The sequence below is a fragment of the Ambystoma mexicanum genome, chromosome 2q (genome assembly GCF_040938575.1).
Source record: "Ambystoma mexicanum isolate Mex_15411 chromosome 2q, UKY_AmexF1_1, whole genome shotgun sequence".
NCBI classification, from domain to species: Eukaryota; Metazoa; Chordata; class Amphibia; order Caudata; family Ambystomatidae; genus Ambystoma; species Ambystoma mexicanum.
In genome coordinates this window covers 883,008,270-883,030,548 of record NC_090924.1, presented here as the reverse complement: position 1 = coordinate 883,030,548, position 22,279 = coordinate 883,008,270, and the positions used below count along the sequence as shown (strand labels likewise).

The 22,279-nt window shown below is 57.8% G+C and overlaps 1 protein-coding gene across 1 annotated transcript in view; it reads left to right on the top strand.

Moving 5' to 3' along the window:
* GAD2 (glutamate decarboxylase 2) overlaps nt 1-22,279 on the top strand; it is a 742,591-nt gene that overhangs the window by 333,873 nt on the left and 386,439 nt on the right. The window lies entirely within an intron of this gene.

Genomic DNA, 22,279 nt, shown 5'->3' with positions numbered 1-22,279 from the left:
CTCCACACTCCGCAGCGCAACTGCACCCCTTCAGCACTTATGCCATGCTTTGCATCAGTTGCAGTAGATATCGTCTTCCTCTATTAAAGGGCCAGCAGGTCAGCAAAAACAGCCTAAAGCACAAGGTACGACTGAGTGCTCCACACTCCGCAGCATGACTGCACTCCTTCAGCAATCTGTCATTTGAAAGAAGTTACAAAACCCGACTTAGCCACAGTCTCCTGAAAAAGACTGATATCCATTTCCTGGAAAAGATTGTGCCAGTCAGACCTGTCAGTCTTCCTAGATAGCCCAGAAAAATCTCAGCTCTTGTCATTCCCACGTCTCTTACACTCATCTCTAAAATGTGACCTGTGCTTACATGCCACACTAGGGCCCTCATTACGACCCTGGCGGATTTCGCGGTGCTAAATGCACCGCGAAGCACGGCGGAAAGCCGTCGATAGCGCCATGGGGGTTGGCGGATTTACCACCCCATGCCGACCTTGGCGGAGCGGTAAATCCCCAATCCCCATTCTGCCCTTCCCCATTCCCATTCTTGCCCCATAGGGTATAATGGGAGTGGGGAAGGAGTTAATTACGCCACCGTAAAATACGGTGGCGTAATTAACAACGAGGTCCCGTAGCGCCATGGTTTTCTCCGCCTGGTAAAACCAGGCGGAAAACGGCGCCATGGCGCTACGGGAACTCGTAGTAGGGCGGACGGGTCCGCCGCGAATACCGCTGGCGGAAACCCACTCCGCCAGGGTCCTAATGAGGGCCTAGGTGTTCTTCTCACATCTGTTGTGCAAATCACAGCCGTAATGGTTTCAGTGCTGGCTGAGCAAATCATTTTGGAGCTAGATCCCAGCATTTATTTATTCACCTTGCAACATTGCTCAGCTCTGATGACCATCAACTACTCTTACTCCCGGAGCTGTGGTGCTTTACTTAAACTCCAGATGGCAAATTTGGTTTTCAATAGATGGTAAATTCATTAATGAGACAAATCACTCCCTAGTAGTAAATGTATGATGTTCCCCAACCACTAACGTCTTTAGGCTACCAGGTGAGCCAGCTCCATCCCATGACCACCCTATATGAATTCAGAACTTTCTTTTTCCAAGCAATCACATCCGCTCTATAACCAGGGTTGATGTTTAGCAAATTGACAATAACAATATTATGGGTCTGTTCATCCCAGCAACATATCCACTACTTCCAGTCATGACATATAAGATGTATCCCTTCTCACTGTCACCACATTTGGTGGGAAACTCAATCTTTCGTAAATACCACCTATTGACCTACATCTTTGAGATTTTTCTGGCCTGCCATAGTGTGAGGAAGGATGAGGGAGAATACAGTTTTTTTACTAACTTGTTGTTTTACAGGGAACTTTATTTTTTGTTATAATAGTTTATTTCAGACAAACATTTTATACATAAAAGTGAATTATATAAAAGTGAATACATCAACATTAAGGGGCCGATTCATGGAACAAACGTGCGCCGAAAATCTACGCGCAAGTAGGCGCAAGCAGGCGCAAGCAGGCGCAAGCGGAAAAAAACAGGCGCACGCGCACGCGTGCGATTCATGGAAGTCCCTGCGCGTGTTCACCGCGGGATGTGTGCCAAACCCGTGCATGGCGCACAAGTCACTGCAACATCGCGAAAGGCGTGCGCGACGGTGCGCTACGCGCACAGTGAAAGCGCACAACCTCAGCGCACACAGCAGAAAGTGGGCGGGACATGGGGCGTAACGCGCGGAATGGGGAACAACACGCGAAAATAAGGGCGTAACTGGGGATGCACTGCACGGAAGCAGAGGTAACGCCCACACGCACACGAACCACACGTATTCATGGAATGGAATAGGGCAAACCCACGCACAGCCAAAGCCGCGCACAAGCTGAAACACGTCCGCCACACGAAGGCAGGCGGTAGAGTCCCAGCGCATCAAAAAAGTGGCGCCGCGGGAAGTAAAATACGCGATTGAGCGGGGTACGTGTATTCCGGGTGTGCGCGGGAAGTGACACACGCGATTGAGCGGGGTACGTGTATTCCGGGGGTGCGCGGGAAGTTACACACGCGAATGAGCGGGGTACGTGTATTCCGGGGGTGCGCGGGAAGTGACACACGCGATTTAGCGGGGTACGTGTATTCCGGGTGTGCGCGGGAATTGACACACGCGATTGAGCGGGGTACGTGTATTCCGGGGGTGCGCGGGAAGTTACACACGCGAATGAGCGGGGTACGTGTATTACGGGGGTGCGCGGGAAGTTCCACACGCGATTTGGCCGGGTACGTGGATTCCAGGGGTGCGCGGGAAGTTCCACACGCGATTTGGCCGGGTACGTGGATTCCAGGGGTGCGCGGGAAGTTCCACACGCGATTTGGCCGTGTACGTGGATTCCAGGGGTGCGCGGGAAGTTCCACACGCGATTTGGCCGGGTACGTGGATTTCAGGGGTGCGCGGGAAGTTCCACACGCGATTGAGCGGGGTACGTGTATTTCGGGGGTGCGCGGGAAGTTCCACACGCGATTTGGCCGGGTACGTCGATTCCAGGGGTGCGCGGGAAGTTCCACACGCGATTTGGCCGGGTACGTGGATTTCAGGGGTGCGCGGGAAGTTCCACACGCGAATGAGCGGGGTACGTGTATTCCGGGGGTGCGCGGGAAGTGACACACGCGATTGAGCGGGGTACGTGTATTCCGGGTGTGCGCGGGAATTGACACACGCGATTGAGCGGGGTACGTGTATTCCGGGGGTGCGCGGGAAGTTACACACGCGAATGAGCGGGGTACGTGTATTACGGGGGTGCGCGGGAAGTTCCACACGCGATTTGGCCGGGTACGTGGATTCCAGGGGTGCGCGGGAAGTTCCACACGCGATTTGGCCGGGTACGTGGATTCCAGGGGTGCGCGGGAAGTTCCACACCCGATTTGGCCGTGTACGTGGATTCCAGGGGTGCGCGGGAAGTTCCACACGCGATTTGGCCGGGTACGTGGATTCCAGGGGTGCGCGGGAAGTTCCACACGCGATTTGGCCGGGTACGTGGATTTCAGGGGTGCGCGGGAAGTTCCACACGCGAGTTGGCCGGGTACGTGGATTTCAGGGGTGCGCGGGAAGTTCCACACGCGATTGAGCGGGGTACGTGTATTTCGGGGGTGCGCGGGAAGTGACACACGCGATTTGGCCAGGCACGTGGATTCCAGGGGTGCGCGGGAAGTTCCACACGCGATTTGGCCGGGTACGTGGATTTCAGGGGTGCGCGGGAAGTTCCACACGCGATTGAGCGGGGTACGTGTATTTCGGGGGTGCGCGGGAAGTTCCACACGCGATTTGGCCGGGCACGTGGATTCCAGGGGTGCGCGGGAAGTTCCACACGCGATTTGGCCGGGTACGTGGATTTCAGGGGTGCGCGGGAAGTTCCACACGCGATTGAGCGGGGTACGTGTATTCCGGGGGTGCGCGGGAAGTTCCACACGCGATTTGGCCGGGTACGTGGATTTCAGGGGTGCGCGGGAAGTTCCACACGCGATTGAGCGGGGTACGTGGATTTCGGGGGTGCGCGGGAAGTTCCACACGCGATTTGGCCGGGCACGTGGATTCCAGGGGTGCGCGGGAAGTTCCACACGCGATTTGCCCGGGTACGTGGATTTCAGGGGTGCGCGGGAAGTTCCACACGCGATTGAGCGGGGTACGTGTATTCCGGGGGTGCGCGGGAAGTTCCACACGCGATTTGGCCGGGTACGTCGATTCCAGGGGTGCGCGGGAAGTTCCACACGCGATTTGGCCGGGTACGTGGATTTCAGGGGTGCGCGGGAAGTTCCACACGCGATTGAGCGGGGTACGTGTATTCCGGGGGTGCGCGGGGAGCAGCACACGTGAATTGCACGTGTGGGTCCTCCCAGGTGTACCCTCTACACCCTCCACGGCCCCTGCAGGTGGCTCACACCACAGGGGCCTACCCAGCACATGTCCTGCAGGCACCCCATCCACCATGGCCATGCCCACCAGCCAACCCACATATCAACTAGCACTACTGCCCACCAACGCATGTCCCCCTGCACCCCCAGCCACCAGGGGCAGCCTCCAGCAGGCCCCCACCCATGTCTCCCCCCACCCCCACCCCCCAGCAGTGCAGGGGCAGCCTCAAACAGGCCCCCACTCATGTCCCCCTGCACCCCCACCCCCTAGCATCCAGGGGCACCCTCCACCAGGCCCCCACTCATGTCTCCCACCACCCCCACCCCCCAGCATCCAGGGGCACCCTCCACCAGGCCCCCACTCATGTCCCCCTGCACCCTCACCCCCCAGCATCCAGGGGCACCCTCCACCAGGCCCCCACTCATGTCTCCCACCACCCCCACCCCCCAGCCACCAGGGGCAGCCTCCACCAGGCCCCCACCCATGTCTCCCACCACCCCCACCCCCCAGCCACCAGGGGCAGCCTCCACCAGGCCCCCACCCATGTCCGACTCATGTCTCCCAGCACCCCCACCCCCCCAGCCACCAGGGGCAGCCTCAACCAGGCCCCCACCCATGTCTCCCACCACCCCCACCCCCCAGCCACCAGGGGCACCCTCCACCAGGCCCCCACCCATGTCTCCCATCACCCCCACCCCCCAGCAGTGCAGGACACCCTCCACCAGGCCCCCACACATGTCTCCTATCACCCCCACCCCCCAGCAGTGCAGGGGCACCCTCCAGCAGGCCCCCACACATGTCCCCCTGCACCCTCACCCCCCAGCATCCAGGGGCACCCTCCACCAGGCCCCCACTCATGTCACCCATCACCCCCACCCCCCAGCTGTGCAGGGCACCCTCCACCAGGCCCCCACTCATGTCTCCCACCACCCCCACCCCCCAGCATCCAGGGGCACCCTCCACCAGGCCCCCACTCATGTCCCCCTGCACCCCCACCCCCTAGCATCCAGGGGCACCCTCCACCAGGCCCCCACTCATGTCTCCCACCACCCCCACCCCCCAGCATCCAGGGGCACCCTCCACCAGGCCCCCACTCATGTCCCCCTGCACCCCCACCCCCTAGCATCCAGGGGCACCCTCCACCAGGCCCCCACTCATGTCTCCCACCACCCCCACCCCCCAGCATCCAGGGGCACCCTCCACCAGGCCCCCACTCATGTCCCCCTGCACCCCCACCCCCTAGCATCCAGGGGCACCCTCCACCTGGCACCCACACATGTCTCCCACCACCCCCACCCCCCAGCAGTGCAGGGGCACCCTCCACCAGGCCCCCACACATGTCCCCCTGCACCCTCACCCCCCAGCATCCAGGGGCACCCTCCACCAGACCCCCACTCATGTCTCCCACCCCCCAGCACTGTGGGGCACCTGCCAGCAGGCCCCCACTCATGTCTCCCACCACCCCCACCCCCCAGCATCCAGGGGCACCCTCCACCAGGCCCCCACTCATGTCTCCCATCACCCCCACTCCCCAGCAGTGCAGGGCACCCTCCACCTGGCACCCACACATGTCTCCCACCACCCCCACCCCCCAGCAGTGCAGGGGCACCCTCCACCAGGCCCCCACACATGTCCCCCTGCACCCTCACCCCCCAGCATCCAGGGGCACCCTCCACCAGGCCCCCACTCATGTCCCCCTGCACCCCCACCCCCTAGCATCCAGGGGCACCCTCCACCAGGCCCCCACTCATGTCTCCCACCACCCCCACCCCCCAGCATCCAGGGGCACCCTCCACCAGGCCCCCACTCATGTCCCCCTGCACCCCCACCCCCTAGCATCCAGGGGCACCCTCCACCTGGCACCCACACATGTCTCCCACCACCCCCACCCCCCAGCAGTGCAGGGGCACCCTCCACCAGGCCCCCACACATGTCCCCCTGCACTCTCACCCCCCAGCATCCAGGGGCACCCTCCACCAGACCCCCACTCATGTCACCCATCACCCCCACCCACCAGCAGTGCAGGGCACCCTCCACCAGGCCCCCACACATGTCTCCCACCACCCCCACCCCCCAGCAGTGCAGGGGCACCCTCCACCAGGCCCCCACACATGTCCCCCTGCACCCCCACCCCCCAGCATCCAGGGGAACCCTCCACCAGGCCCCCACCCATGTCTCCCACCACCCCCACCCCCCAGCCACCAGGGGCAGCCTCCAGCAGGCCCCCACCCATGTCCAACTCATGTTCCCCACCCAACATGTCATCACAGTCCAGATCCCTGGTCTCTATGGTCAGCCCCCAAATGCAAAACACCCACCCGAGTATTGCATCCACCCACTCATATTCTGCAATTACATCACAGAACACCAATTGCAAGTTCCAAAACAAACACATGTCCCTCACATACACCCAATGGGTGTCAGTGATTCTCAAAACACATAACATGAAATGCATGAAAACAATGAGACACCACACATTGAAGTGCAACAAATAAATAATGTATTAAAGGAAAGATGAATAGAAACAAAAATGAAGAAACAGAAATGTGAATGGAAAAAAATGAAAAGAAGCATGTCCGTTCAAAATAAAAAAAAAATTAAAGAATATAGAAATCCAAAGTAATGTAGTACAAAGTCAATGTCCACCAAACAAAATCCAATGTGAAAAAAAAATTATAAGCCATTGATCCATGGATAATGTTAAAAAAGAAAGTATGTACAAGTCCACAACTATGTACAATGCAAGAAGCCAGGGTCCATCATCCCAACAAAATAAAGGAAACCTAACTAACTACACTAACTAATAAAAAAAACTATATACAAAAATGTGGCCAATGTCCAAATGAAATAAAAACAAAAATGAAATTTAACACTACCTACATAACTATGTACAAGGGCAGCGGGCTAGTTCCACGGCTCACTTCTGGATGTGCCGGGCCAGGGCATCATCGAACTCCTCCTCAATGTCCCGGAGGCGGTCCTCCTCCATGGCCCCGAGGGTCCGCAGGGCCGTCGACGTGTCCACCTCCAAAGCCCTGCGGATTGCCTCGAGGCACTCGACCCGCCTCAGGGCCCTCTGCATGGAGTTCTCCGCCCTGACCATTGAGAGCCGTGCCTCTTCCGCCCGCTGCCGCTCCGCATCTATGGCGTGGCCCAACCGCTGCCACACGGAAGACACTTTTTGTCCTGGGTCCTCCTGCCCTCCGGCCGATGCCTGCCCCTCCGATGTCGAAGGCCCCGAGCCTTCATGGCTCCCACCATGGTGCTGCTGCTGCTGTGCCTCTGCCCCTGCACTGCCTCCTGCTGCCTGCACATCCTCCGCCGGCTGGGGTGCAGTCGTTGACGTGGCCACCCCTGCTGGACGTCCGACTCCCGACTGTGGCAGGGATGCCTCCTCCACCAGCCTGGCCGCACCGTCAGAGGCAGTTCCACAGGGCACCCAGGTGACTGATGGGTGGGAAGATGGCACAGAGGACGACTGGCGCGTAGGGGGTCCAGCTGAGGAGGGGGTCGTGGCAAGCCCCATCAGACGGAGGAATCCGGCCTGGGTGACCTGTCCCAGCAGGCTGACGGGGTCAACGAGCCATTCGAGATGATGTGCAGTCTCTTCATGAAAAGACTGCAGGTCACCTCGCATGGCCCGTTGACGCAACGCCACTCCAGCCAGGACAGGCTCAACCCGGGCCTGGATAGCCACGTCCGCAGGCAGAGGAAGGCCAGTTGACGTCAGCTCATCCCCTGCCTGAAAACTGGTCTGGACATGGGCATCCCTGCTGGTGCAAGATGATGCAGGGACAGGATCAGGGACAGGATTGCACACAGGCACCTCCGCGGCGGCCTGTGCTGCCTCCTGTCCCTGGTCCTGCACTGCACCACTAGCACCAGTGGGATCCCCACCCCCAGACCCCGTCTCCGGTGCTTGCACGGCCTCCTCCTCCACCAAACCCCCCACCAACCTGGATGACTCTGTGCCATCTTCTCCCGTTGGGCCCTGTGGGGTCCCAGCTGCCCCTTCTGCTGCCGAGGAGTCCAACTGCAACCTCCGCCTCTTGGACCTCCCCCCGGCAGCTGCGGCCTGGGACGCGGCACCGGACTCCTCACTCCCCGACGAGATGACAACCTGGGAGGGGAGCCGGGCCTTGCGTCTCCGGCTGGCGGTGGGATCCCCGCCGCTGTGCTCCACAGCACCTTCTCCGCCCTCTTCATCAGTTGACGCTGCAGACAGGGAGAAACAAAACACAGGCATCAGGGCACTGTACAATGTACACATACACACATGACAGTTGTACATGAGTGGCATTGGCAAACCTCTGACATGTCATCACAATCCCCAACACACATGTCATTACAACTTGCACACACGAGCCATACCACAGCCATGTTGCAACTGCCAACACCATCCATACACATACAACAGCATCAGCAGCCAAAGGTGAGCCAGACATCACATGCAACACAGGAAGTGCACCACACATGTACACACACCACCACACTTGCATGCATGTGTACACCTCTGCTAAGTGTCGCAGTGTTCAGACGGGCATCCATGTCACATCTGCCCATCAGGCATCCACTTAAAGCTGTCACATGCATCCATGTTGCATCACTGTTGCACCCTTGTCAAATACACACACATGCACATGTACACAGCGCTGATACAATCAGCTGAAAACAACATACATGCGTGACATCACGGACATGTCTACTCACATACACATTCATACAAACTTGTGTGCCCACACAACTGCATTTGGCATGCAAGCCCACACACACAGGCACCATCCATGTCTCACACATTACAGCCCTCGCATGTGTCAGCCCCACGGCCCTGTACACCCGCACCCATACTCGACCCCATACAAACAGATGTGCAACCTGCACACTACTGAACAATCACCACACGCACTGCTCACAATCAGGATGCATGTACACTCACCGCTCGACTCCAGACGGGTCTGCCTCTCAAGGACCTGGACGTGGAGCGCTGGGGATATGTGTTCCAGGACCCTCATCTGTTCTTCCGACAAGTGGCCCCGGCGCCCCTTGGCATCCGCTGCCTTCAAGAGGCGCCGGGCCTTGGTCAGGGTCCTGGACCTGAAGTCCTCCCAGCGCTTCTTGACATGTTGGAAGTCGCGGACTGCCACCCCCTCCGCGTTGATGGCAGTCACGATGTCAGTCCAGATCCGAGTCCGTCCTTCCTTGTCGGCGCGGCAACTTCCGAAGAGGGCATCATACTGCCCCAGGACTTGCTCCACCAGTACACCAACTTCGGTGGCACTGAAGCTGGTGCCCCTCTGCCTCTCTGGCCGGGGGTTGTCAGTGGTCACAGATGGAGTTTGCCCCGACATGACAACCCCAGAGGCAGGAGTGGGTGGGCAACTGGGTCCTGGGGCTGGGCTGTGGAGCGATGGAATCCCAGTCGGGAGTCTTTGGTTCCAGCAGGGGTGGTCACACCAACAGCACCCCTGGCTGATGTGCAGGCAGCAAATGGCAGGGCACGTGGGCAGCAGGCAGTCAGGCAGCAGCAGATGGCAGGTGGGAGCATGCTCGGGGCTCTGGGGGGCAGTAGTTCGGCCTTCTGGGCAGGAGCGTGGTCTTCCGTGTGCTTACGCGTGGCCAGCTTGATACGGAGTGATTTGGCACGTGAAAATTCTGCACGTCAGCGTGTAATTCGAGGAAAGGCCCTTAGCGCGTAAGCGCGTCTGCACGCATACGCATTTTCATTGGACCAAAGGCCCTCAGCGCGTGAGCGCGTCTGTGACATGACGTGCGAGGGAGTATCCCTCATTGCACGTGATGACAGTACACACGTGGATCCCAACCAATCGCGTGTGAAAGTTCACGGGACCCTGGAACACACGTACCCAGGCCAATGGCGTGTGGAACTACCCGCGCACCCCGAAACACACGTACCCAGGCCAATCGCGTGTGGAACTACCCGCGCACCCCGAAACACACGTACCCCGGCCAATCGCGTGTGGAACTACCCGCGCACCCCGAAACACACGTACCCAGGCCAATCGCGTGTGGAACTACCCGCGCACCCCGAAACACACGTACCCCGGCCAATCGCGTGTGGAACTACCCGCGCACCCCGAAACACACGTACCCCGGCCAATCGCGTGTGGAACTACCCGCGCACCCCGAAACACACGTACCCAGGCCAATCGCGTGTACGCTCGCTCCCCTCCGATCACACGCAATGACACCCGAATACGGGAAACCAACGAGTCCGCCCACACGGAGGCGTCCCGCGCCCGCGCACAGCATAAAAGTGCGCGCAAACAACAAACGCGTATATACAGCGACGATGAATGCCCCATTTGTTGCTGCAGTGATTGTGGGACACTGCAGGAGGAGGAGAATAGCCAGGGCACGCATTTTTGCACCACGGACAGGCCTTTTTGGGATGCCTGACGACCAGGTCTACGGCAGGTATAGGTTTCCACCCCATATCATCCTAGACCTGGTCAGGGAGTGGGAAGATGACCTCACATCCCCCACCCTTTGCTCCCAAGCATTGAGCCCCTTGGAGAAGCTGCTCAATGTCTTGCATTTCTTGGCCACTGGGTCGTTTCAGCGGACCACTGCCATAGTGGGGGGGGTCTCACAGGCCACGCAGTCACGCTGCCTACACCAGGTACTGGCAATCATGACAGCGCGCCCCTCAGTCCGCAGGCACATATACATGCCCAGAACACCCGCAGAAAGGCAGGCCGTTGTCCTGGATTTTTTCAGGGTGGCACACTTCCCCAAAGTGCTCGGTGCCATAGATTGCACCCATGTGGCCCTACGTCCACCTAGGGCCACTGAGCACATCTACCGAAACCGCAAGCACTGGCATTCCATCAATGTACAGGTGGTATGCGATGCAAAGGGAATCATCACCTCTGTGTATGCAAACTACCCTGGCTCCACCCATGACAGTTTCATATACAGAATGTCCGCCCTGAGCCGGGCCCTGGAAGCTGGGCAGCATGGCGACACATGGCTCCTAGGTGAGTACAAATGCCCTTGCACATGCATGCAAGTCACACACAGACAAATATACCAACCCTAATAATCTGAACAATTATCACCTCCCCAGGGGACAGTGCCTACCCTCTGAGCAACCACATGATGACGCCAATCCGGAACCCCACCACCCCAGGTAAGATACAACGCTGCCCATATTGCAACCAGGGGCATAGTGGAGCGCACATTCGGAGTGCTCAAGTCACGTTTCCGCTCCCTTGACCGCTCTGGTGGGCAACTACTCTATGCACCAGCAGTTGTGTGCAGGATCATTGTGGCAGCATGTGTCCTGCACAATGTTGCAACACGGCAGGGCGTCCCGGTGGACATGGTGGTGCCCCCACATCCCCAACCACAGACACAGGTGCTGCCCATGGGAGGGGACAGGGCACGTGGCGAGGTAGCCCGGACCCAGCTTGTGGCCACATTTTTCACCTAAACTCCCACCCCTGCGGAGTGCACACAGGCCTGGCACATACCAGGTGACAATCGATGATGACAAAGTGACAGTCAACTGTCACAACCCTACCACCCTGAGATAGTTGCCATGGAAGTGCCACATCGTCTGCATCCCTAGCTACTTAAACACAAGCTATCCTGTGCAACCAAAATGCACACATATGACATGTGACATGACATGAGCCATACACAAGTATTACAAGGCACAATGAGGCAGGGGGGGGGGGAACAAGGGAACACAGAGAACGGTACTACTAGGCCAGGTGTCATTGTGATTGTGCAAGTGCAGGGGTAGGGGGAAGGGAAAAGTGCAAGGGTGGGGGGGAGTCCAGTACAGGGGAAGTAGGCCAAAAAATTATACATAGGTCGCCTGGTGGCAACTGCTAAGGTAAGTGCAGACGAGTGCTGGGAAGGGAGGGCTGTAGGGATAGAGAGACAGTACTGCAGTGCAGGGGTTGCCAGGGTGGCAGTGCAAGTGGACAGTGGCTGGGCCAGGGACCGAGGTTGGTGAGAGTGGCCCAGTTGCAGCTCCTGTGCAGTTCCAGTGAACAATTCTGCAAGGGAGAGGCAGAGAGTAAGCAGAAGCAAAGAGGAAGGTCTTGAGGTGCTTCCAGAACTGGAGATGGTTCCCCTCAAGTTCAAGTCAGGAAGTCTGTTCGAGGGGGAGGGCCCTGCTGCGGAGAGAAACCTACCCCCAGCTAGTTGCTCCGAGAAGCGGATGACCTGGACATGCAAGGTGTGCATCACACACACCTGCAAAACAGGCCATGGCCATCACTGTCATGTCAGTCAAACCCTCCCAAACATCAACATGACATGGCAAGCAATACCCATACACCGACCCAGTAACGATAAGGTACACATTTCCATGTCCTAAATGTACAGTGGCATCGGACAATGATGCCTGACCCGGAATCCGATGAAATGACAGACCAACAAAATGTCCCACCAAAAATAAGTCGATTCCAAATGCATTACAACAGTCGTAGACGTAACATCACAATGAATGCCTGGCTATATGCACATGATGCATTGCAAAATGAACACTGCAGCTCATGTGTGCAATGTCCTACTCCTGCATCACACTGCTCAGCGCACAGCACAGTGAACAGCCATTGCGTGTGATGCACACCCTGAGCATCACATCTAAGTGACAGACTACATCAAACATCAAATTAGGCATGTACTCGAACCATAATCGGTCACAGAACATGTGCTGGCGGGACACAGTGGGCACCAGAAGGCAAACAGTTTACACGTGGATATGCAAGGGTGGGAGTACATGGAGTGCATCCGAGTGCAAGTGTGTGGTTCTGCAAGGACATGCACTCCACATATGCATGTGCACTCAAGTGACCATCAGTGTTCCCTACACATCACATGTGAACATCCACCATGTGTACACCCCAGCATGTCAAACCACTACTATCCCCTCGCACCTGAAAGGAAAACACAACACATGAACAGGCATTGATCAGCAGAACACAACATGTACATAGGACAACAACATTACAATGTCAGAGTTCCCATCACACTGCAGGGCAACGCAACTATCAACAACAACCCCCCCCCCTCGCAAATGACCATGACCCACTGAACAACTGCACCTGGGTCATGGAGCCTCCAACCCTCATTCCCACCTGGCCACAGGATCACCTTTACCCTTCGTGTCCATCTCCCACCTTGTGTGTAAAGAGATGCCTGAACCCTCAGAATCCACACTCATTTCCAAAATCACATAATCCAAGGCATGAAAAGGAACCCAAACACCCTCCAGTAGATGACTTGACATAGCAGTACGTCTCAAAGGCCAAGTACTACCACAATGATGCAACAACCAAGGTAGCACAGCAAAACAATGTCACGACAGGATGTGAGACATGTGTGGTACAGGACATAGGATGATGCACCATGAATGGATGTGTACTGTCAGAGATCCCCTGTACAGGCGTTGGAGTCTCATGAAACAACCACCCACACCATGTCCCGGGTGCCTGCAAGGTCAAACTCACACAGGCCCCTGAGATCCTGGTGGGGAAAGAGGTTCAGGGATATGCAGTCGGGACAGGTGTAGACACACTGGATGACTGGAATGCGTGGCAGGTGAGGGGAGTAGGAATGACACATGAAACCAGGGAATGCACGAAAATGTACAACCTGCATGAACACATGCACAATCCAAACAAACTTGGACATCATTGTCATGGCCTTCTGTAGTCCAGGCTCAGGAGTGGTACGAACCAACCACCCCCTCTAGGGTTTTGGCGCCTGCAAGTTCGGGCCTTACACAGGCATCCGCAACCCCAGTGGGGAAAGAGGGTCAGGGAACATTGCTTGGATAGGCATGGGAAGCAGGAACACCGGGTAGAGGGTACAGGTTTCGAAATTGCATAGGATCACGGGTGATTAGGGTAAAAAACATACCAAATAGGACCACACATACATCCATGCATCAGTACACTCCCCAGCAAGCCTATGCAGGGCAGTTTGTAAGAAAATACAACAAGACACTTAGCTCTGGTTTTGAGTGCTGGCCTCCTGCCTGCGCACTCTCAGGTCCGGTTACAGGAGCACTGCAATGCTGCAAAGAGAGACACAGTCAGCAACCTGTACGTGCCAATTACACAAAAACACAACACAAAACATGCCCCATAACAACATACAACTCTACAAACAGACAATCTGTGCTCCATGCTTCGTACCCATATATAACATCACCCCTGTGACGGGTCATTCACAGTCAATGCAGTAAGTCAGCCGCTGGTGGGTGCGTGGCAAATGGAACACCAATGTGTCACAATTCACACAACATGCAATGTTCCCTGGGTAAGCAGACAGACCCATATGGCAAGCCATGACTACAGAGCAAGTTGCGTACCACCATGACCAAAACAAAGTTGCCAGTGCATTTATCATGAAGTACGTGGAATAGACATGCACTGCACCCGAGTATGTCCCTTGCTGTATGTCCCTGTGAGCTGCCCCTTTCCATGTCTTGGAAGGCTACATGGTTGATACAAGTGCCTCAATGAACCTTGGTGTACCGCAGGGTATGTGCCACTGCCCCCGCATGTGTCCCAGACAACCCTACTATCAACAGCCATCAGTCCACAAACACATCTGAGCTGCATTGTGTGCTTCAACACCAATATTTGTCTAAGCTCACCCTCAGTGCTGTGACTAAGCCTGCACGTGCAACTCGCCTGGTGCAAGCTTTGCTGTCTCGTGGCCCCCCTGTGATGCTCACCTTGCCTGGAGTTCCTTGGAACATGTCAGCAGTTCTAGGATGTGGGTCTGCAATCACTGTGGCTCTGCTTGTGCACACATGTGCATGTGGGCACCAACAAACGGGTCAGGAATTAAGTCGTCCAATGGGCCATGTCTGCTGGCAAAGGTGCTCTGGTGCCTCATCCCCCTGCAGAAAGTGCATGAAACACATGATTAATGCATCAAAGTGATCTGTGTGTGTCTCATCAGGCATCTCATTACTTGACCATGTCAGAGAGTCACATCACAAATCACACCATCAGTCCGTCTTTCACCTCCAAAGTGTGGAACACTATCTACAGCATGATTTGCAACAAGCACGTGTACAGGAAAGATATGAAACATAATACACAATGCATAGCAATCAATGTCCACTTTAATCATGACACGCCCCATCTAGCAAAAGCTGAACAGTGGACAATTACACCTAAATCATCCCCACTAGGGGTGTCAACACAAGTCAAAAAGCACCAGACATGCCACAGATATGACAGTCCAAAGCCCTTGTGTAAAAATCTGTTACACCGAACCATCCTTGCGAGCCCATGGATAAGGGAGGCAGGAGTGGCATATGTGAGTCAAGGAACCCAAGCAGCAAACACATACACAAGACAACCATGAAGGGCCCAGCTGGAACAGACAGTGGATGCCTTCAAAAACCACAAGGCACCGCACTGTCACATGTAAGCACAATAGACTACAAATTTTAAACTAACTCAACTATTAACTAATTACACTAACTATGGAAAACCTAAATTACCTATTTAAACTAACTATCAAACAGAAACTTAACTAACTAAACTAAAAGAAAAATCAAAAATGGCCACATACGACCCGGGGGGGAGGGGAGGCACCCAGGAGGGGGGAGGTACAGGGTGCTGCTCAACATCCACATGCGATGATGCTGAGCCAAAAAAAAATACCTCCATGGGCTCAACGCCTTCACAGCACGACCTATGTGGGAGATAGATGGTCGTCCGAGTCTGGCTCATCCTGGTAAGGAGGACGTGGCACAGTAGCCTGGCCACGCCTAGCCGCAGCTTGCCCCTCGTCGGCAGCAAGTCTGCCGGACAGGTGAGCCTGGTTCTGTGTGGCGATGTTACATAGGTCTGCATGCAGGACCTCACGTGATACACGTGCTTCCTCTTGCAAGGTAGCACGTGTAACACGGAGTTCCTCCTGCAAGGCCTGGCTGGACAACCGCTGCACCTCCCGGCAAGCCTGTAGCTCAGCCGAGATGGTGCGCTCAAGCTGTGCAAACCTCTCCTCTGCCTGCTGCCTCTGGGACATCATAAGGACACCCAGAGTGGATCTGAGGGAGGCATACTCCTCCCTCAGGGCATCCATGTGCGCCTCTGCGTGAGCAGCAATTGCTTGACGCAGAGACGACATTTCAGCCTGGCGTGCCCTGTCTGAGGCCGCCATGCCCAGCCTGAGTGAGCGGGCCGTGGACCGTGCCGCCTGCTGCTGGAGAAGCACCTGCCTAGCAGGGGGGAGCACAGATCGGGCCACACGCTCCATGCTGTCAGCGATGTTCTCCATTGCTGCCCCCTGCCGTTCTGAATTGGCAGTCATGTCTTGCTCCCACTCAGTATACAGCGGTTGCGCGCGGCGACCGCGTTGCCGGGCTTGACCCCTGCGGGACCCAAGGACCGGGGGTCCTCGCTGTGTTGGCACCGCCTGCGGCTGCACGACTACATGCCCCCGTTGACGTGATGTCCCAGGCACATCAGTGACTGGTGTGGAGGGTGACCCTGCTTCCCGATCCACCACGGGCGGAGGAACCAAGACTGTCTGATCCCTCAGTGCAGGGGTCGCAGACAGAGGAGTGTCCACATCAGAATCACTCACCCCTGACACATGGACTTGATGGTCATCCAACTCAACATGGACGTCAGAGTCGTCATCAAGGCTGGACTCATAGGCAGCCAGAGACAGGATGGACTGCAGCACTTGGGGGTTTTCGTGGCCTACCACCCCACGACCCCCACTAGTGCCGGGTTGATGTGGTCTTACCAACCCTGTGTCTGGCATGACAACACCATCCTCTGCATCCATTGCGTCATCACCTGAAAAATAGAGAGGAAAAGGTCAGTACACATGTCAGAAGCACACAACACACACACACACACACCGACAGCAAAGGCATCTGGCAGACATGTGACACACAACATATGACCTTGCATGCATGCTGGGTCTACTTAGAATAGCTTCTGTGATCAGACCTGTTGAAAGGTGGCAGTTTGCATGGAAGTGGGTCTATGCAGTGCAGAAAATGTGTACGCCACTCACTACCTACATGTACAAGCACTCCATGGTGTGTGCCAGGAAATGTGAAGGCAGTGCAATGTCAAAATCAGACATCACGTGCATTGTGTATTCAATGTGTACCATGTCTAGAAGGCAAGCACCCCTCCACCCCAGTACCAAAGCAGGGATGCCTAGCATGGTATCAAAAGGCTGACCATACACCTGTGTATTGACAAGCAGTGTTGACTGGCATCAACAGCTTAATGTGATTTCAATTACAACACTGCAAATGATGCTGGGACAGTGGGCAAGACACATGATGGAAGATCCGGAGGCCGGCCACGTGTGAAGAAGACACGACAAGAGTTGGACAGAGTCATTGGCCATTGAACAGGCTGAGGCCTGTGAGCCACACAGATTGTCAGAGCCTAAACATGTGTGCAACGCAGGACTGAGCCACAGTTGACATGGGGAGGCCGATAATATGGCAGGCAATGTATGTAACCAAGGACTCATATTACAGTGATCATCCAGTCAAGGACACATAGGGGCATGTGTGCAATGCACATGGAGCATGAATGGGCACTCATGTCCCTGCGGGACATCTGACCCATGCACAGTACAAGTGGGATGCCCTGCATCGAGTACTAAGGCTGTACCACACGGCATATGTCTGGCAGTTTCTAAGCTGGAAGTTAGCATCTACACAGGACACATGAACATGAAACTACACATTGGCAAGAATGTAGCAGACCAGTGCAAAGGTGGAACTGGGGTGCAGAGTGGCGGAGGAGGGGCAAGGGAGCATGGCCACATGGAGTCCCGCATGCAGGCAGAGGAGACATGCATGACGGTGGCATTGCATTACTTACACATCAGAACCATTTACAGGTCACATGTAGCAGCAATCATGCACAACACATCCCACAAGTGAAACACACACGTCCTCAACAACTACGCATCAACACTCACTGGACTGGGCATCAAAGTCCAGCATCTCTCCCACACCTTCGACCAATTCTGGTGGTATGAACTCCGCAACGAGAGCCTCATGCGGAGTGAGTTCTTCCTCCTCTGGTGCAGGCCCACCGCCAGTCACCAGAGTCAAGTTGTAATTTGAGGCACGCTTGGCCTTAGTGCTGCGCTTGATGTCATTCCAGCGCTTTTTGCACTCCTGCGCCGTGCGCACCTCATGGCCGAATGAACTGACATGTTCCGCCACATGCTTCCAGTGGGTGTCACGTTGGGCAGCCGTAGTCTGACTATTGGCACCCACTAGCATGTCACGGCTGTGTCCCCGCACGTAGTCCACGAGGAAGTCCAGTTCCTGCTTACAGAAAAGCTTCTTCCTCGACGTGCAGGAGGTCGTGGCTGTGTGGGGGGTCCCAGCCTGTGCTGCAGATGCAACCTTCCTCCTCTTGGACTATGGCGCAGACCCTGGCTGGCTAATGCCGCCCTGACCAGTATGGCCAGTGGGTTGGGTGGATTGAGCCGAGGGAGTGGCAGGTGGAGGGATGACCAAAGGCCTGACTTGTGTCAGTGGCAGCTGGGTGCCCACTAATGGACCCTGCGCAGCAACATCAGCTGTGGCAGGGTCATTGACCGCAACGGTCCTGGTTGGCAGACTCACAACCGGGGTGCTGTTGGGTGCATCTGCCCCTGCACTTGCCAACACCCGGCTGTTCGGGGCAGCAGATGACATGACTGCCCCAGGGACACGTGTCTTGGTCTGAGCAGCCCGGCCTGCCCCAATGGTTTCCCCCCTGGCCTGTTGGAGATCTACCAAGGGCTCTTCAAGTGCCAACGCAGCCTGCGCTGGCAGACCCTGAGCCTGGGTGGCGGTGTCCACAACTGCACCTGCAGCTACCGCTACCCTTGGGCCCGTGGCAGTCGATGAAACGGACTGCCGGGTCATACGGGTGCCAGTGCCAGATGCAGGAGCTGCATCCCCCTGAACCACAGGGGGTGGTGGCATGGCTGCACCAACACATGGCACAACATTGTGCTCAAGTGGCGCACCCCTGCCTCTTCCCCCTCTGTGGCTGCCCTGGACACCCTGGAGTCCCCCTACTCCCTGGTCACCACGGCCACGTCCCCGACCACGCCCGCCACGAGGAGGACGCCCAGCTGAGGCGCCCCTCACCTTTGGTAGCCTCCCTACCATGGCACAGATGTAATAGTGCTGGCACAGATGGAGTGGTGCCAATGGGAGGTGTACAGCACAATTGACCTGGGCAATTGGGGTGAAGGGGGTGGGAAGCAAGATGTTAACAGCCCCCCTGCACCTGCAAGGCTGTATGTGACCCCGGTGATGTGTTGACGGGTCACGCAACGCTCAGGCACCCCAAAACTGCAGTAAAACCGTGCACGCAACCCTGCAGCCTACGTGCGTGGATTAAACCTCCCGCAGTACGCGGTGGCACCCAGTAACACGTATAACGCGTACGCGTGGGACACGCAGGCTACGATGACATCGAAAATGGGTGCGATACACAGGGGCACCCGCAGTGGGAAAAGGAGCGTTTGCGAATCACCGTCTGACTAGCGCGATGCAGAAAAACACGCGTAGCCAATACCCCCGCCAAAAGAAGAGATACGTCCTTGAGAGCTGTGAAGTAGATGGCGCGCGAAACAACTGGAAGCAGCAACACACGTCGGTCTCCACGAAAGGCACGTACAGCGAACTGCTGGGCCCGCTCACCTTTAACCCGTGCTGAGGGAAACGCACGCGCGCGTCACGTCACATGCGGACGTGCACTTTTTCACGTTTGATTACGCGCATTACACGCGGACGTGCAGTTTTTCACGCGCGCACGCTTATGCATGGGCCCTTTCCTCCTATTACACGCGGACGTGCAGTTTTTCACGCGCGCTTACGCGCATTACACGCAGCGTGCAGATTTTTCACGTGCCTAATCACTCCGTATGAAGCTGGCCACGCGAAAACACACGGAAGACCACGCTCCTGCCCAGAAGGCCAATTCACTGGCCCCCAGTGCCCCAAGCAGCCTCCCACATGCCATCTGCTGCTGCCTGCCTGCCTGCCTGCTGCCACCGTGCCCTGCCATTTGGTGCCTGCACATCAGCCATCTGCAGGGGTCCAGTTGCTGTGTCCACCCCTGCTGGTACAGAAGAGTCCCGACTCAAATGACATCGCTCCACAGCCCAGCCCCAGGACCCAGTTGGTCACCCACTCCTGCCCCTGGGGTTGCCATGTCGAGCACATCCACATCTGACACCAGTTGCAACCCCCGGCCAGAGGGGCAGAGGGGCAGAGGGGCACCAGCTTCACTGCCACCGAAGTTGGTGTCCTGGTGGAGCATGTCCTGGGGCAGTATGATGCCCTCTTCGGATCGTCCCGCGCCAACAGGGAAGGACGGGAGAGGACGCGGAGGGGGTGGCAACCCGCACCATCCAGAAGGTCAAGAAGCGCTGGGAGGACTTGAGGTCCAGGACCCTCATGAAGGCCCGGCGCCTTGTGGAGGGGGGCCGGGGCCGCATGAGTTCCATCCAGTTGAGGGTCCTGGAACGCGCACACCCAGCGCTCCACAGCCAGGTCCTTGAGAGGGAGACTCGTCTGGAGTTGAGCGGTAAGTGGCCAAGCATTGCTGTGTGAGACAGGGCATGTTGCAGTGTGCTGGTTGTCTGATACTTGCCTGCATGTGTGACATAGGCCATGTACGCATGTATGTGTGCAGGGACATCATGGTAATGCATGTGCGACCTGTAATGTGTGAACCGCATGGTTGTTGCATGTGTTTGATTGTGACATGGGGAGCCCTGTGCAGATTGCACACATGACAGCATGGAAGTCTCTGTTCCTGGACATGGGTGGGAGCCTGGTTGAGGCTGCCCCTGGTGGCTGGGGGGGTGGGGGTGCTGGGAGACATGAGTCGGACATGGGTGGGGGCCTGGTGGAGGCTGCCCCTGGTGGCTGGGGGGTGGGGGTGCTGGGAGACATGGGTGGGGGCCTGGTGGAGGCTGCCCCTGGTGGCTGGGGGGGTGGGGGTGCTGGGAGACATGAGTCGGACATGGGTGGGGGCCTGGTGGAGGCTGCCCCTGGTGGCTGGGGGGGTGGGGGTGCTGGGAGACATGAGTCGGACATGGGTGGGGGCCTGGTTGAGGCTGCCCCTGGTGGCTGGTGGGTGGGGGTGCTGGGAGACATGGGTGGGGGCCTGGTGGAGGCTGCCCCTGGTGGCTGGGGGGTGGGGGTGCTGGGAGACATGGGTGGGGGCCTGGTGGAGGCTGCCCCTGGTGGCTGGTGGGTGGGGGTGGTGGGAGACATGGGTGGGGGCCTGGTGGAGGCTGCCCCTGGTGGCTGGGGGGTGGGGGTGCTGGGAGACATGGGTGGGGGCCTGGTGGAGGGTGCCCCTGGTGGCTGGGGGGGTGGGGGTGCTGGGAGACATGAGTCGGACATGGGTGGGGGCCTGGTGGAGGCTGCCCCTGGTGGCTGGGGGGTGGGGGTGGTGGGAGACATGGGTGGGGGCCTGGTGGAGGCTGCCCCTGGTGGCTGGGGGGTGGGGGTGCTGGGAGACATGAGTCGGACATGGGTGGGGGCCTGGTGGAGGCTGCCCCTGGTGGCTGGTGGGTGGGGGTGGTGGGAGACATGAGTCGGACATGGGTGGGGGCCTGGTGGAGGCTGCCCCTGGTGGCTGGTGGGTGGGGGTGGTGGGAGACATGGGTGGGGGCCTGGTGGAGGCTGCCCCTGGTGGCTGGGGGGGTGGGGCTGCTGGGAGACATGAGTCGGACATGGGTGGGGGCCTGGTGGAGGCTGCCCCTGGTGGCTGGGGGGGTGGGGGTGCTGGGAGACATGAGTCGGACATGGGTGGGGGCCTGGTGGAGGCTGCCCCTGGTGGCTGGGGGGTGGGGGTGCTGGGAGACATGGGTGGGGGCCTGGTGGAGGCTGCCCCTGGTGGCTGGTGGGTGGGGGTGGTCGGAGACATGGGTGGGGGCCTGGTGGAGGGTGCCCCTGGTGGCTGGGGGGTGGGGGTGCTGGGAGACATGGGTGGGGGCCTGGTGGAGGGTGCCCCTGGTGGCTGGGGGGGTGGGGGTGCTGGGAGACATGAGTCGGACATGGGTGGGGGCCTGGTGGAGGCTGCCCCTGGTGGCTGGGGGGTGGGGGTGCTGGGAGACATGAGTCGGACATGGGTGGGGGCCTGGTGGAGGCTGCCCCTGGTGGCTGGGGGGTGGGGGTGCTGGGAGACATGAGTCGGACATGGGTGGGGGCCTGGTGGAGGCTGCCCCTGGTGGCTGGGGGGTGGGGGTGCTGGGAGACATGGGTGGGGGCCTGGTGGAGGCTGCCCCTGGTGGCTGGGGGGGTGGGGGTGCTGGGAGACATGAGTTGGACATGGGTGGGGGCCTGGTGGAGGCTGCCCCT